The sequence below is a fragment of the Phascolarctos cinereus genome, unplaced genomic scaffold, assembly GCF_003287225.1.
Source record: "Phascolarctos cinereus isolate Bilbo 61053 unplaced genomic scaffold, phaCin_HiC Scaffold_4;HRSCAF=312, whole genome shotgun sequence".
Taxonomy (NCBI): domain Eukaryota; kingdom Metazoa; phylum Chordata; class Mammalia; order Diprotodontia; family Phascolarctidae; genus Phascolarctos; species Phascolarctos cinereus.
The window spans coordinates 729,856,068-729,870,869 of NW_027555847.1; the positions used below are offsets into that span (position 1 = coordinate 729,856,068).

Here is a 14,802-nt window from a genome sequence, read left to right on the forward strand (position 1 = left end):
ATTCCTAACGCTAGTTCACAAGCCTCTACTGGTGTGTGCTTCCTAGCCATCAGTCAGTAGACAATTAGGTTTTAGCAAAGGCATTACAAAGATGGTATAGTAGGAATAGTTAGTATACAGCATCCTCCCCCTCCCTTAATGTGTAGGGAGCACTCTTTTACAAATACATGTTGCGTCCATGGAAAGTCAACCCATGTGATCAGCACCAAAGGATATGGTAGTAAGGCTTACATGTAGTATATACATTGTCACCAGGTAACATATAATTCCTGCTGCTGGAAGTCATTTCTGCCTCTATGGAGTCGTTGAGCAGTTCCCCTTAGGTGGAGCTCTCTGCTGGATGGACCATTCAGAATGTGCTTCTTCCTGAGCCCATGGCCTCCTTTCCTTTTTTTTTTTTTTAATTTATTTTGATTTATCAACAATCATTTCCATAAGTTTTTGAGTTTTAAATTTTTCTCCCCCTCCCTCCCTCCCTCCCTCCCCAAGGTGGTGTGCAATCTAATATAGGCTGTACCTATACATTCCTATTAAACATATTTTCACATTATTCATGTTCTAAGGAAGAATTAGAACCAATAGGAGGAACCACAAGAAAGAGGAAACAAAACAAAACAGGAGAAAAAAAGAGCAAATAGTCTGCTTTGATCTGCATTCAGACTCCATAGCTCTTTTTCTGGATGTGGATAGCATTTTCCATCCCAAGACTTTTGGAGATGTCTTAGATCCTTGCATCGCTGAGAAGGGCTAAGTGTATCAAAGTTGGTCACCATACAATGTTGCTATCACTGTGTACAATGTTCACCTGGTTCTGCTCTCTTCACTCAGCATCAGTCCATACAAGTCTTTCCAGGCTTTTCCAAAGTCTGCCTGCTCATCATTTCCTACAGAACAACAGTACTCCATCACATTCATACACCACAACCTGCTCAGCCATGGCCTCCTTTCCACCATGAAGGTGCACACTCTTTGAAGCACTATCTCTTATATTCATGTTTGTCCTCCACATGTCTCTTTGCTCCTGGCTGGATTGTCTCCTATTGGTGCAGGGTCTCTCCATCCATAGCAAGATCAATAGTGGGGAGTGGGAGAATATAACACCCTGCTCTGGGCTTACTCTCCCCTGCCCCCACCCCACTGTTGCCTTCTGAGACTGATAGAATGACTTGTCTTCACTCTTTCCTAACTGAGGTCCCTCCATTGTTGTGCTGACCAACCCCTGGACTGGCACTCCCCTCATGCTGTTACCCTGATTACAGTAATCCAGGTGGTGATGGAAGCCTTACCCTTACAAAAGGATGAAGTGAAGTTTTGTACTCAGAGGGGATGGAAAGGGTAGTGTTAGTGGCTTGAGGAAAAAGAAAGATGAAATTTAGAACAAGGCTGTGAGAGTCAAGAAAGGAAGAGGCAGCATAGAGGGCCCATTGGAGGGAAGACCCCCACACATCTTTAGTGGACCCAGTGGTGCCATTGGGTGATTGTTCGTCAAAGTTCAGAAGTGCTGACAAAGGAGAGAGGGGTGGAGGGAGCAGAAGCTGTGGTGAGGATGGGTTTAGGAGGGGTGAGACAGAAGGAAAGCTGGATAGACCAGAAGCTGTGGTCAGATAGGTCTGTTAGGCCTTACAGACATGTAATATTTGTGGGCAATGGCAAGATTGAGGACCCTCCGTGGATGTGGTTGGACTGGAGGGAAGGCGCAGGTCCTAGATCATGAGTCAGTCAGTAAGTATTTATTAGGCATCAACTGTGTGTCAGGTACAGAAAGGTAAGGATGATGTTGGAGGGGATGTAAGCATGGAAACTGCAGGTTGGGGAGGAAGACAGAGGCAGAATGACATGAGGACCAGGATCCAAAGAGGATGGGAGGAGAATGTATCAAGAGGGAGAGAACCGCAAAGGAGAAGAGGTTGTTGAGGCCCTGTGGGAGTGGAGGGGTGAGCAATGAGCCTGCTTTTCCTCCTGAGCCAGAGTGTTGGGTTTCTGAAAAGAAGGGGCATCCAGGGAAAGACTTCAGAGAGGAGATGGAAGTGCCTGATCTGGGTCTTAGGGGAAGCTGTTGTTCAATCAAGTAGCTGTTAGGGATAGAGTGGATAGAGTGCTGGGTCTGAAGTTAGAAAGACTCATCTTCCTGAGTTCAAATCCAGCCTCAGACACTTACTAGTTGTGTGACCCTGGACTAGTCACTTCACCCTATTTGCCTCAGTTTCTCTTAAAAATGAGCTGGAGAAGGAAATGGCAAACCACTCTAGGGTCTTGGCCAAGAAAACCCCAATGTGGTCATGACTGAGGGAAGCCTGGACTTTAAAGAGCAGCTGTGAGAAGGAAGGATTCCCAACCATATATGGGGGTGTAGTTGAATACTAGGATTATACATTGCATTTCCAGTTCTTTAATCCCCTTTCTTTCTTGGAAAATCTGGCACAAAGACTTTTCCCCCCATTTGACCACTTCTCTTCATGTCCTAGATGCATTAATGCCATCTGTACAGAAGCTTTTCAGTTTCAAGTAACCAAAGGTATCTATTTTGTCTTTTGTAATTGCCTCTATCTTTTGTTTGATTAGGAATATATCTCTTAACTCATAGTTGGGAGAAGTACATGATCTGTTTCTATTCTAACTTTTTTTAATAGTATGACCTTTAATATTAAGATCACATATCCACATAGAATGTATTGAGGAGTGTGGTATATAAAATGTTGATCAAAGCCTTATTTCTGCCAGACTGTTTCCCAGTTTTTCCAGCAGTTTTTGACAAATAAGGAATTTTTTTCTAGGTGATTTATGCTTTCTATTTTATCAAAGGCTGGGTTAGTGAGTTCTATTGTTTCTGAACCTCCCTTATCCCATCTATTCCAATGATCTATCTCTCTATTCTTTCAGCAATTCCAGATGGTTTTGATGACTGCTGCTTTATAATAGAGTTTGAGTTCTGGAAGTGATATTCCCTCTTCATCCCTACTTCTTTTCATCATTTTCCTTTATATCCTAGATCTTTTGTTTTTCCAAATGAATTTTGTTATTATTTTATCGAGTTCTGTAAAGTATTACCTTAATAATTTGATTGGTATTGGATTAAAAGTGTAAATTAATTTAGATAATTTTGTCACTTTTATTATATTGGCACAGCCTAATCATGAGCACTGAATGTTCCTACAGTTATTTAAGTTGTTCTTTAGTTCTTTAACGAGCATTTTGTAGTTGAATCTATACACGTCTTTCATGTGTTTTGGGAGGTTGATGCCTGGATAGTTTTATGTACTTTGTCAGTATTTGGAATGAAACTTCCCTTTCTATTATTGCTTTTTATGTTTTGTTATCATATAGAAATGCTATTAAAAAAAGAAATATTGTTAATTTTTGAGGGTTTGTTTTGTAGCCTGCAACTTTGCTGAAGTCATTGTCTCAGTATCTTCGCTAATATCCTCAGATTTTCCAAGTAAACCATTAAATCATCAGCAGATAGGGATAATTTTATCTCCCCTTTGCCTATCTTTATGTCTTTAATTTCTTTCTCTTATCTTATTGTTGTTGCTAGCATTTCCAAAAGGGGAAGGAATAAGCATTTATATAGCATCTACTATGTGCCAGTCACTCTGCTAAGCACTTTTTACAAATAATATCTCATTGATCCTTACAACAACCCCATGAAGTAGGTGCTGTTATCCCCGTTTTATAGTTGAGAAAACTGAGAGATAGGTTAAGTGACTTGTATATGTATTTGTATATATATTTGATAGGCATATCAAATAATAGTAGGAAGAGTGGACATTCTTGCTTTACTCCTATATTTACTGGAAAAGATTCTAGTGTATTCCCATGGCTTATGATGCTTGCTTTTGTGTTTAGATAGGTGCTTTTTATGATATTAAAAAAGGTCTCTATGTCTATACTTTGCAGAGTTTTTAGCATAAAATAGTGCTATACTTTGTTAAAGGATTTTTCTTCATATATTGCTAATCATCTGGTTTTGGATGTCTTTATATTTAATATGGTTAATTATGCTGATTATTTTCATAATGTTGAACCATCCTTGCATCTTGATATAAATTCTATTCAGTCATAATGAATAATTTCTTGAATAAATTTCTGTAGTCTACCTGATAGAATTTTGTTTAAAATTTTGTTATTAATTATATTTGCCTATAGTTTTCTTTCTATGTTCTCCACTTCTCTGATTTAGGTATTATGACTGTATTTGTTTCATTAAAGGAGTCTGGCAGGGTGATTGTTTTCATAATTTTTGAGAATAATTTGTGCACTGTTAGTACTTTAAAAATTTGATAAAAGTGGCAGCTAGATGGTGCAGTGGATAGAACACAGGCATTAGAGTCAGAAGGACCTAAGTTCAAATTCAGCCTCAGACTAGTTGTGTGACCCTGGGCAATCACGTAACGCCAATTGCCTCCAAAAAAGAAAAAGTTTGATAAAATTCTCCTGTGTTCATCAAGACCAGGAAATTTTTTCTCCCCTTTGCAGCTAGGTATATTTCCTTTCCTGAGATTGTGTTTTTTAAGACCTCTATTTGGTCTTCTGACAGTTTGGGTATTTTATATTTTTGAAGGTATTTTTCTATTTCTCTTATGATTTCAGTTTCATTAGCATGTAACTGATTATTCTGATTAGTCTATTTCTTCTGGTTTTGTTATGATTTTACATTGCTCATTTGCTATTTTATTGATTTATCTTCTATTCTATTCTTTTTAATCAGATTAGCTAAGGGTTTGTCAATTTCATTAATTTTTTCAAAGAACTCCCTTTTAGTTTTATCATTTCTATGATTTTTTGTTTCCAATTTACCTATTTCTTCTCCACATTTTTAATATCTCCTATTTTGAGGCTATTTGTATTTATATTTTAGCTTTCTAATTCTTAAAAATGAATATTCAGTTCATCAATCCTCTCTTTTTTCTATTTCATTAATGTGTATTTGTAAGGATATGAATTTTTCCCCTGAGGACTGCTTTAGCTGCATCCCAGAAATTTTGGCATGCTGTTTCATCATTATAGTTTTCTTTCACATAATTATAATTGTTTCTATGATTTGTTCTTTGACTCACTCATTATTTAAGATTTCATTATTAAGTTTCCATTTGTCTCTGTGTCATTTGTTTGTGGTCCCCTGAACCAATGGCTATTTTTATTACATTATAGTCTGTAAAGGACATACTTATTATTCTGCCTTTTTACCTTTGTTTGCAATATCTCTCTGACATAAAACATGGTCAATTTTAAAAAATGTTCTATATGGTCCTGAGAAATATGCATATTCTCTTGCTATCATTTAGAAGATGCTGTAAATTATTTAACTCTAGTTAGAAGATACCATACGTTTTTTAACTCTAGTTTCTCCAGTAATTCATTCAGTTCCATATTTTCCCTTTTGTTTCTCTTTCTGTTAGACTTTTCCAAAACTGAGAGAGGGCTATTGAAGTCTCCTGTCATTTTTGCATTACTGTTTATGTCTTCTTGCCGCTTAGTTAATGTTTCATTTATGAATTTGGATGCTAGGCATTTGGATTCAAGAAGTTTATTGCTGATACTAGTTTGTTGTCTGTGGTTCCTTTCAGCATAATATAGTTCTGGTTATCCCCTTTTATTTTTTTAAGGTTTGTTTTTGCTTTGCCAGACAGCATGATTGCAATTTTTTGGATTCACTTGATACATAGTAAGTTTTTTCTTCCTATCATCTCAGTTTTATTCTGTGCATGCCTTTGTTTTTAAATGTATTTTTTGTAAGCAACAGATTGTACGGTTTTGTTTTCTTAGTTAATCTGTTATATTTTTTCTTTGGATTGTTTAAACCATTTACATTTAAAGTTATGAGAGTTAGGTTTGTATTTTCCTCCATTTTTTCTAATGTTGATTTTCAAATTTTGATTGCTATAAACACGACTGTTTTTTCAGTTCCCTTAGCTTCATCTTTTTTATGTCGGCCCTGTTGCCACTTACTCTCCTTCCTTCACCACTAATTTCCTCCTCCCATTTTAAAATCCCTTTTCCTTTGGAGTTTTGTTTATTAGCTCCTTTTTCCCTCCTGCTTTTATCCGGTTATTTAATTCTTCCCCTATTTTTCCTCTCAGTTAATAGGTTCCTCCTCTTTCTCCTCCTCTTCAACTAATTCTGCTCATTAGTTTTTAAAATTTCATTTTTATGCCTCTTTCCAGAGAATATTTCTCTCACTTTCTTTATTATCTGTCCTTTCTTTCTTTCTTTCTTTCTTTCTTTCTTTCTTTCTTTCTTTCTTTCTTTCTTTCTTTCTTTCTTTCTTTCTTTCTTTCTTTCTTTCTTTCTTTTCTAGACCCTTATTCTCTGATTCATGACCGCTATAATTATCTAATCTCTATATCCATCATAAAATCAGAGCTCCCATGGTCTCCATTCTAAGATCTCATCTCTAGGCAGTTTCTGCCACTGCTTTGTAAGGCTTGCCTTACAAAGATCCCCCTTTTCTATTGTCCCTCACTCCCAAAACAATGCCAGTTCCTGCAGGTGACAGAGAGGGCACTGCCCCATGGTAGAACTCTCTTTCCCCTCCTCTTGTTTCCAGATTATTCAATCCACCACTGACCTATATTCTCCTCCTGGTTACCTTCTTTCCTGATTTGCCTTAAGATCTCCTCCCTGGGTCCATGCCCTGGCACTCTCCCAGGTACAATTTGCCTCCAGGAGTTCCAGCCCGCATCCCCTTCCAAGTAGAATTTTCAAGCACTAAATTCCTCTGACCACCCCTAACCCAAGATCCTTATCTCTCTTCACAGAACATCTTTTTATCCACAGGAGAATTCATTAGTAGAACCCCTTCCTACTGCCAAAGCACCCTCCATGATTTTCTCCTCCTGACCCATTCTCTTAGAGACTTATCTCTTCCTGAGAGACCACAGGGATCACCCTCATTGCTAGCCCTTGATTCGACCTAGAGACATCACACCCCCTTCATCCACCTGCCTGTGTCCCCCCTTCCACACACCCTTTTCTTTTGTAATTTAGTCCCACAAAAAACCTTGATTCAGCTGCAGGCACGATGGCCCAGTCCCAGATCCTTGCCATTGTCTCCATCTGATCTCCACTTTCGCCTGTCTCCATGTGTACATTTAGAAGGAAGTCTCTTCCTGGTCATTTGTCATTGCTGTTGCTGTCCTTGGCTGTTGCATTTATTCACTCCAGCATTTCTGTTGTTTGGGATATTTGAGAAGCAATAATGCCTTGTGGTCTTGCTTTTTTAAGGGATGTCTCCAACATCTCTTTATTATTGAACCTTTCTCATTTATTAGTAATGTCAGATTTGCAGAGTAGGTCTGCCTGGGCTGCATCCTGAGCTCCATTGCTCTCCAGAACACATTTTCTCCTACATTTTCTGGTGGGCACAAAATAATTTTGTGTTATTCAAATGTCCTTTCCTTTGCATTTGGAGATCTCTCTCCTGATGTCTTTCAGAACTTCTTCTGAATTGAATTATTACATTTAACTAGTACATGTCTTGGAGTTCACAGCCTTGCTTTTTTTTTTCCTTCTGAAGGTGATCTGTGAGTTCTCTGCATTAGAATTTCATTTTCTGTGTTTAGAAGTTCTGGGCAGTTCTCTCCTATGGTTTTGTTCATCGCAGTGCGAAGCTCCTTTGTCTGGTTGTGTTCTGGGAGGTCTGTGATCCTCAGGGTGTCTTCAGGATCTGCGTGTTTGGCCACAGAGTGAGCCCATTTTCTTTGAACGTTCTTGTCTTTTGTTTCTCTTCTTCTAAATTGTCTTTCACTTCTGTGTTTTTATGTTCCCAATCCGTTGTTCTACCTTTGGTTTCTTTGGGGAATCTTGCCAGTGCAGATACCAGTGTTTCTGTTCTGCTCATGATTTCTGCTGTGCAGGCTAGAAATTCTATTCTTGTCATTCTCATTTCTCTTTAACCTGTTCAGGAACAGCATGTTGTGGTTCCACATTCCCCTCATCTTTCACAGGGTCCTCTGCCTCAATGACAGTTGGATCATTTCCTTTCTTTTTTGTCTCAGTGTTTTTTCACAGATCTCTGAACTTGATCTTCTCCCTCCCTCTGCCCCAAATCACTGCCTTGTTGTGATGGAGGGGCTTGTGTAGCAAAATGAAACTATGAGAATAGCGAGGAGAGATAAGAAGGTTTTCTTAAATGAGCAATGCAAAGAAATAGAAGAAAGCAATAGAATGGGAAAGAGAAGAAATCTCTTCAAGAAAATTAGAGATAATAAAGAAAAGCTTCATGCAAAAATGGGCATGAGAAAAAACAAGAATGGTAGGGACTTAACAGAAGCAGAAGAGATTAAGAAGAGGTGGCAAGGATATATAGAAGAACCATACAAGAAAGATCTTAACATCCCCAGTAACCACAATGGTGCAGTTCCTGATCTAGAACCAGACATCCTGGAGAATGAAGTCAGGTGGCCTTAGAAAGCATTGCTAACAATAAAGCTGGTGAAGGTGATAGAATTCCAACTGAGCTATTCTAAACCTTAAAAGATGAAGCTGTTAAAGTTCTGCTCTCAATATGCCAGCAAATTTGGAAAACTCAGCAGTAGCCACTGGATTGGAAAAGATCCGTTGATGTCCTAATCCTAAAGAAGGGCAATGAGGGCAGCTAGGTGGCATAATGGATAGAGCACTGGCCCTGGAGTCAGGAGGACCTGTGTTCAAATGTGGCCTCAGATACTTGACACTTACTAGCTGTGTGACCCTAGGCAAGTCACTTAACCTTGATTGCCTAGTCCAAAAAAAAAAAGGGCAATGCCAAGTAATATTCAAATTACTGAACAATTACACTTATTTCACATACCACCAAGGTGATGCATAAGATTCTGCAAGCTAGGCTTCAGCAATAGGTGAACTGAGAACTACCAGAAGAGCATGCTGGTTTTCAAAGAGGCAGAGGAACTAGAGACCAAATTGCCAACATTTGATGGGTTATGGAGAAAACAAGGGAGTTCCAGAAAAACATCAATTTTTGCTTCAGTGATTCCACTAAAGCCTTTGACTGTGTGCATCCCAACAAAATATGGCAAGTCCTCAAAGAGATGGGAAATCATCTTATTTGCCTCCTGAGGACCTTGTACACAATCGAGAAGCAACGATTAGAACTGAACATAGAACTACTGATTGGCTTAAGATTGGAAAAGGAGTATGACAAGACTGTATAATGTCACATTATTTATTTAACTTATATGCAGAGTACATCATGCAAAGTGCCAGTCTGGATGAACCAGAAAGTTGAAATTAAGGTTTCTGGGAGAAATATCAACAATCTCAGATATGCAGATGGTACCACTCTGATGGCAGAAAGTGAAGAAGAATTAAGAAGCCTCTTGATGAGGGCAAAAGTTTAAAGAGGAGAGTGTAAAAGCTAGCTTGAATCTTAATATAAAAAATTTAAGATAAAAAAGGGGAAAGGACCTATTTGTATAAAAATATTTATAGTAGTTCTTCTTGTAGTGGCTAAGAATTGGAAATCAAAGAGATACCCATCAACTGGGGAATAGTTGAACAAACTGTGGTATATGATCGTAATGGAATAAATGACAAGCAGAATGATTTCCAAAAAACTTAGAAAGACTTACATGAACTGATGCAAAGTGAAGTGAACAGAACCAAGAGAACATTGTTCATAGTAACAGTGATATTGTTTGATGAAGAACTGTGAATGACTTAGCTATTCTCAGCAATACAATGGTCCAAGACAATTCCCAAAGGACATACTACCCACCCTTCAGAGAAAGAACTGATATTGATTGAACACAGACTGAAGCATGCTATTTTCCACTTTCTTTCATTTTTTTTTCTTTTGAGGATTCTTATACAAAATTACTAATATGGAAATGTTTTGCATAATTGCACATGTATAACCTATATCTGATTGCTTATCATCTTAGGGAGGGGAGAGGGGAGGGAGGAAAGGATAGAACTTGGAACTCAAAACTTTAAATAAAAAAAAAAACCCGAGATTTTGGCAGTTGGTCCTATTACTTCCTGGCAAACAGAGGGAGGAGAAATGGAAGAGAGTCATATTTTATATTTTTGGGCTCAAAGATCACTTCAGATGGTGATTGCAGCTATGAAATTATAAGATGCTTGCTCCTTGGAAGGAAAACTATGGGAAATCTGGACAGCATACTAAAAAGCAAAGGCATCACCTTGCTTACAAAGGTCCACATAATCAAACCTATGTTTTTTTTTTCAGTAGCAATATATGGCTGTGAGAGTTGGATTGTAAGGAAAGTTGAGTGCTGCAGAATCGATATTTTTAAATTGTGGTGCTGAAGAAAGCTTATGAGAGTCCCTTGGACAGCAAAGAGGTCAAATAAGTCAATACTTAAAGAAATTAATTCAGGCTGTTCACTGGAAGGTCAAATACTGAAGCAGAAGCTTAAATACTTTGGCCACATAATTAGAAGATGGGACTCATTGGAAAAGCTGGGAAAGATTGAAGACAAAATGAGAAGGGGATGGCAGAGAATAAGACAGATAATATCATAGAAACAATGAACATAAACTTGGACAGACTATGGGAAGATTATGGAGAATAGAAAGGCCTGGTGTGCTATAGTCCACGGGGTCAAGAAGAGACAGATATGATTGAATGACTGAACACCAGCAATGAACTTGTTCACTAGAGCTGGAGGCCACATTTCCTTCTGCTTGTTAATGTTTTCTCTGTTGATTTATCTGCTGACTGATATTCAAAGTCTTTGAGATTTCTTCTTCCTGAGATCTTTGGTAATTTCATTACCCTCCCCGCCCCCATCTTATTTTCCCATTTTTCTCACTTCCTGACTTTCTCCCCTCTGATGGTGGTTTCCTTTGGGCTGGATCTCAGAGTGTTTCAGCCTCCTCCCATGCTGGACAATTCACAGATCTTTGTCCCAGTTGACTTTTGGGTGGTCAGAACTGGCCCCAACTGGATGCTGGGTTCTTTTCCTCAGGCTTGGCGGGTTGTTGCATAGACTCTTCCCCTTCCCCCTCCCAAATATTGGTGCCTGCCTTGCTTGCTCTGTTCCTCAGTTTTCTGGCCCAGCACTGGCAGGTCAGAGCCTGCTGAACTGGTGGTATTCCCTTGATTTCTACAGTTTAGGTCTCCGAATCTCTGGTGGGGGGGGGTGGGGAGCTTAAGCTGTATTTCAAGCCCAGACACATGACATGCTTTTTTCCTCCATTCCTTTATTCTCCTGTGAGATCTTTTGCAACGCAGAATTATGTCTAGTCTGAAGCCTGACTGTCCACAGCCCTGAAAAGAGGGAAGGGGGTCAGGGCGTGTTGTTGGTTTTTATTGTTGGCTCCTGGCTGGGGTAGTGCAATCTTGCTGCAAGTAGGGTGGTGAGTGGTGGTTCAAGGGGTGCTGAGTGAGCTCAGGGTAAGTGTAAGTTCATGGACTTTTTTTTTTTTTACCACCTTTTATATTCTGGGTATCCTAAACCCTAGAGACAACTGAAGTTGCTTTATTGTTGGTGCATAATTTCTGTTATGGACAGGTTTGAGAGGTCATGGGGATCAGAGAAAATGTCTAGCACACTATCTCATTGGTTGTATGACCCAGGCTCCTGTCAAAGGTCATTTATTTCTAGCTTTTCCAATGTTTGTTTAGCTTTACATTTTCTTTTCATTTAACTTTCTGTTCAATTTGTCTAGCTCTGAGAGAGGAACATTAAAGTCTCCAACAGTTATTGCATTATTATTTTTTTTTGCAATTCATTTTTTCCTTTTATTAGATGCAATTCCATCTGTTTCACTTCCATTTAGAATTGATACTAGTTAATTTCTGTGGGTTAAACACAACATTCTCAGTTTCTCTTGATATTTCAAATTTTTGTTTCTGCTTTCTCTGATAGCACAATGGCAAATCCTACTGGATGGGGAGGGAGGGAACAAGTATTTATTAAGTGCCTATTATGTGCCAGGTGGTGTGCTAAGCACTTTAAGACAAACAATTTTACTTGATCCTCACAGAAGAGGAAACTGTGGCAGTGAAAGTGAAGTGACCCAGCTAGTAAGTGTCTGGGGACAAATCTGAACTCGTCTTCCTTACTACAGATCCAGCACTATATCCACTGCACCATCTAGCTGGGGTTGAGATTTCCAGGAGAGGATGGTGGTATCTTAGAGAGAAGTATGAGCAAGACAAAGCTTCTCCAGTGGAGTGGAAGCTTCTGGAGGGTAGGGACTGTCTTTTTTTTTTCCGCTTTGTATATCCCCATCTCTTCCACTAGTACCTGGCTTATGCTAGGTGCCTAATGAATGCTGGTTCAATAGAATGAGTAGGGAGTCTGAGATGCTGCTGGTACCTCCAGGGACAGGGAGCTCTGCAAAGTGGGGTTGGAGTGCAGGTGAGAGACCAGGGGCATAGAAAAGACAAGTGAGCCCATGGTGGCTGAAGAGGAGGTCACCAGGAAAGGGGAAGGAGCTCCCATACTGAGGAAGCCAGAGCAGGAAGGCAAGAAGGCAGAGGAGACTGAGAAGGAGTAGTCAGAGAGGAAGGAGGAAAACCAGGAAGGAGCAGTGGCCAGGAGGGCCTGGGAGGCTATAGCCTCTGGGAGGAAGTTGGGGAGGGGATGAAGGAGGTTGATGATAGTGCTAAAATCAGCAGAGAGGGCAGCAGAATGAAGCCTGAGAAAGGGCTGTGGTGTTACCAGCTCCGAGCTCACCAGTAGTAACCTTGGGGAGAACAGTAACCTTTGAGCTGCCTAAGAAGCCAGATTGCACAGGGTAAGTCTTGACACTGCTGTCCAAAGGACCAGCCTTGGGGCTGCTGGGATACAGTGAGGCCCATCAGACCAGCTAGATGGCCTGACTTCCTCTAAAACTGTTGAGCAGCACAGGAGTAGAAATAGTTAAGGTTGATGGTGGGGAGGCAACCCAGGGCTGGAGTTGGCTAAAGTTTGACTGGTGGGAGGGAAGACAAGGGTTCAAGGAGAAAAGAAGCTGATTTGGCCAGCCCTGCAGTCCAGCCTGTGAAGGAGGAAAGTGAGGGCTTGGGGACAGGAAGATGGATGAGGCTGAGGGATGAGTGGACCAGAGGGGAAAACTGAAGCTGCCCAGAGAGAAGAAGGGGCAGGGACTGGGCCATGGTCAAGGTCTGGCTGTGGGCAGTGGCAGCGTTTCTGGGGTCAGTGCCAGGGGCCAGTGCTTGGAGATCCTGTCCCTGTCTGAGAACGTGCTGTTGGCTAGACTTTGTCTCTCCCCCATCCCCACCCCTACCCCAGGCTCCAGGAGAATCAACTCTAGTCAAAGCCCTGAACTAATGGTCAGATTCTGATTGGGAAATGAGGGGGAAGCGGGAGACTGAACCAGCCTTTGGGGAGGCTAGTGCCCCTCTGCCCTCCCTCCCTGCTCCTGAGGGCAATGCACAGGGACATTCACAGCCTTGCGTAGGTGTTAATGGGTCACTTGGAGTTAATGCCTTACCCTGCCTCTAACTCATTTGCCAAAATATTTTCCATGGGCTCTCACTGGGCCACATGGTCTTCAGGCCCCTGGCAGCTTCTAGCGATCCTTCAAGGTAGGAAGGACCTCAGAAACACCTCCTTTAGTTCCTGTGATTCTGAGAGTCACCCCAAGCATTCATTAAGCCCCTGCTAGGTGCCAGTCACTTTCCAGGGGGCCCTGGGAGACCCTCAGTGATCATGCCCAGTGTGAAGGGGGTGTAGCCAGCTCTTTAATGACCAAACACAGCCCCCAGAGGAGGGCTGACCAGGGCTGAGCACAGTCAGCCTGATTTCCTGGAAGCCAACACTCCACCCAGATCCCCAGATCATCTTCAGAACACCTGGTGCCTCTCCTTGTCTCTCCTGTCTGATCCTTATGGAGCTGATTTGTTCAGACCCAACCACGGAAGCTGACATCAATCTCTGAATCTCAGCCCAAGGCTCCAGCGTGTCAAGAGCCTTTTCCACCCTGACTTCATCTAGTCCATCGGTCCCTGAGCATTTACTAAGCACTTTCTGTGTGCCTGGCACTGTGCTAAGCTCTGAAGGCACAAACACTGGCCTTGTCCTCAAGAAGCTCCTTGGATGGATCTCCCAGTGGAAGGCACTGCTAGCCTTAGGGGGGATGAGGGAGGATTCCTGCAAACTGAGTCTGGGAGAAAGTGACCTCTAGGCTTTTGTCCACATCTGTCATCAGTGAGTTAAACAGCCCAGACCCCAGAACACCCCCTGGAGACCTTCTGCTTTGTGTGCAGGAAGCCATTAACAGAGAATCCTGGAGTCTGGCTGTCCAGCTGGTGCTGAAACCAGTAGGAGACACTCTGTCAAAAGCCTTTCCAAAGCCTAAGCAAAGTATCCATGCGGCCTCCTCCCCATCTGGAGTCCCCCTCCCCAGCTGAGCAATCCTTACGGTCCAAAAGGGACTTGAGTCGCTTGAGCCAGCCTTGAGGAAGGTGAGAGTCTTTCCTCTGGGGAGGAGACAGTTGGTGAGGGATAGGTATAAATGGGGGTGGGCACTAAGGATGGTGAAGCTGAAAGGACCTCTGGAGGGCGGGGCTGGAGCTGAGTCTGAATGAGGGATTCTGGGAGGCAGAGGTGAGGAGGAAGCAGAGCACTGTTGCCATGGGATGGAGCATAGCCTGGGCAGTGGTTGGAAGGTGGGAGACAAGGCTTTGTATGGGAACCATCAAGGAGGCCTATTTTCCTGGAATGTGGAGACGTGTGTGAAAGAAGTAATGTGTGTCCAGCCTGGGGAGGTAAGAGAGAGGGCTTGTAGATGGCTTTACTGCCAAACAGAGGAGATTGGGTGTTCCTGGGGCAGAGGCCAGATCTACGTTTTAGCAGCACTATCCATGGGGAGGGTAAGGAGAGACTG

General features: G+C 41.5%; 1 protein-coding gene and 1 long non-coding RNA gene across 10 annotated transcripts in view; one reads left to right on the forward strand and one right to left on the reverse strand.

The window, feature by feature from the left end:
• The window catches only part of LOC144456632 (uncharacterized), a 469,008-nt gene that overhangs the window by 280,136 nt on the left and 174,070 nt on the right, over positions 1-14,802 (reverse strand). The window lies entirely within an intron of this gene.
• Positions 1-14,802, forward strand: part of LOC110201755 (glutathione hydrolase 1 proenzyme-like) — an 81,791-nt gene that overhangs the window by 39,607 nt on the left and 27,382 nt on the right. Inside the window, exon 2 of one of the 9 annotated variants that reach the window (XM_020977625.2) lies at positions 12,037-12,159. The exons of the other annotated variants lie outside the window; for them this stretch is intronic. The gene's annotated coding sequence lies outside the window, so the exon portion shown is untranslated. The remainder of the gene's footprint in view (positions 1-12,036; positions 12,160-14,802) is intronic. 9 annotated transcript variants of the gene reach the window in all.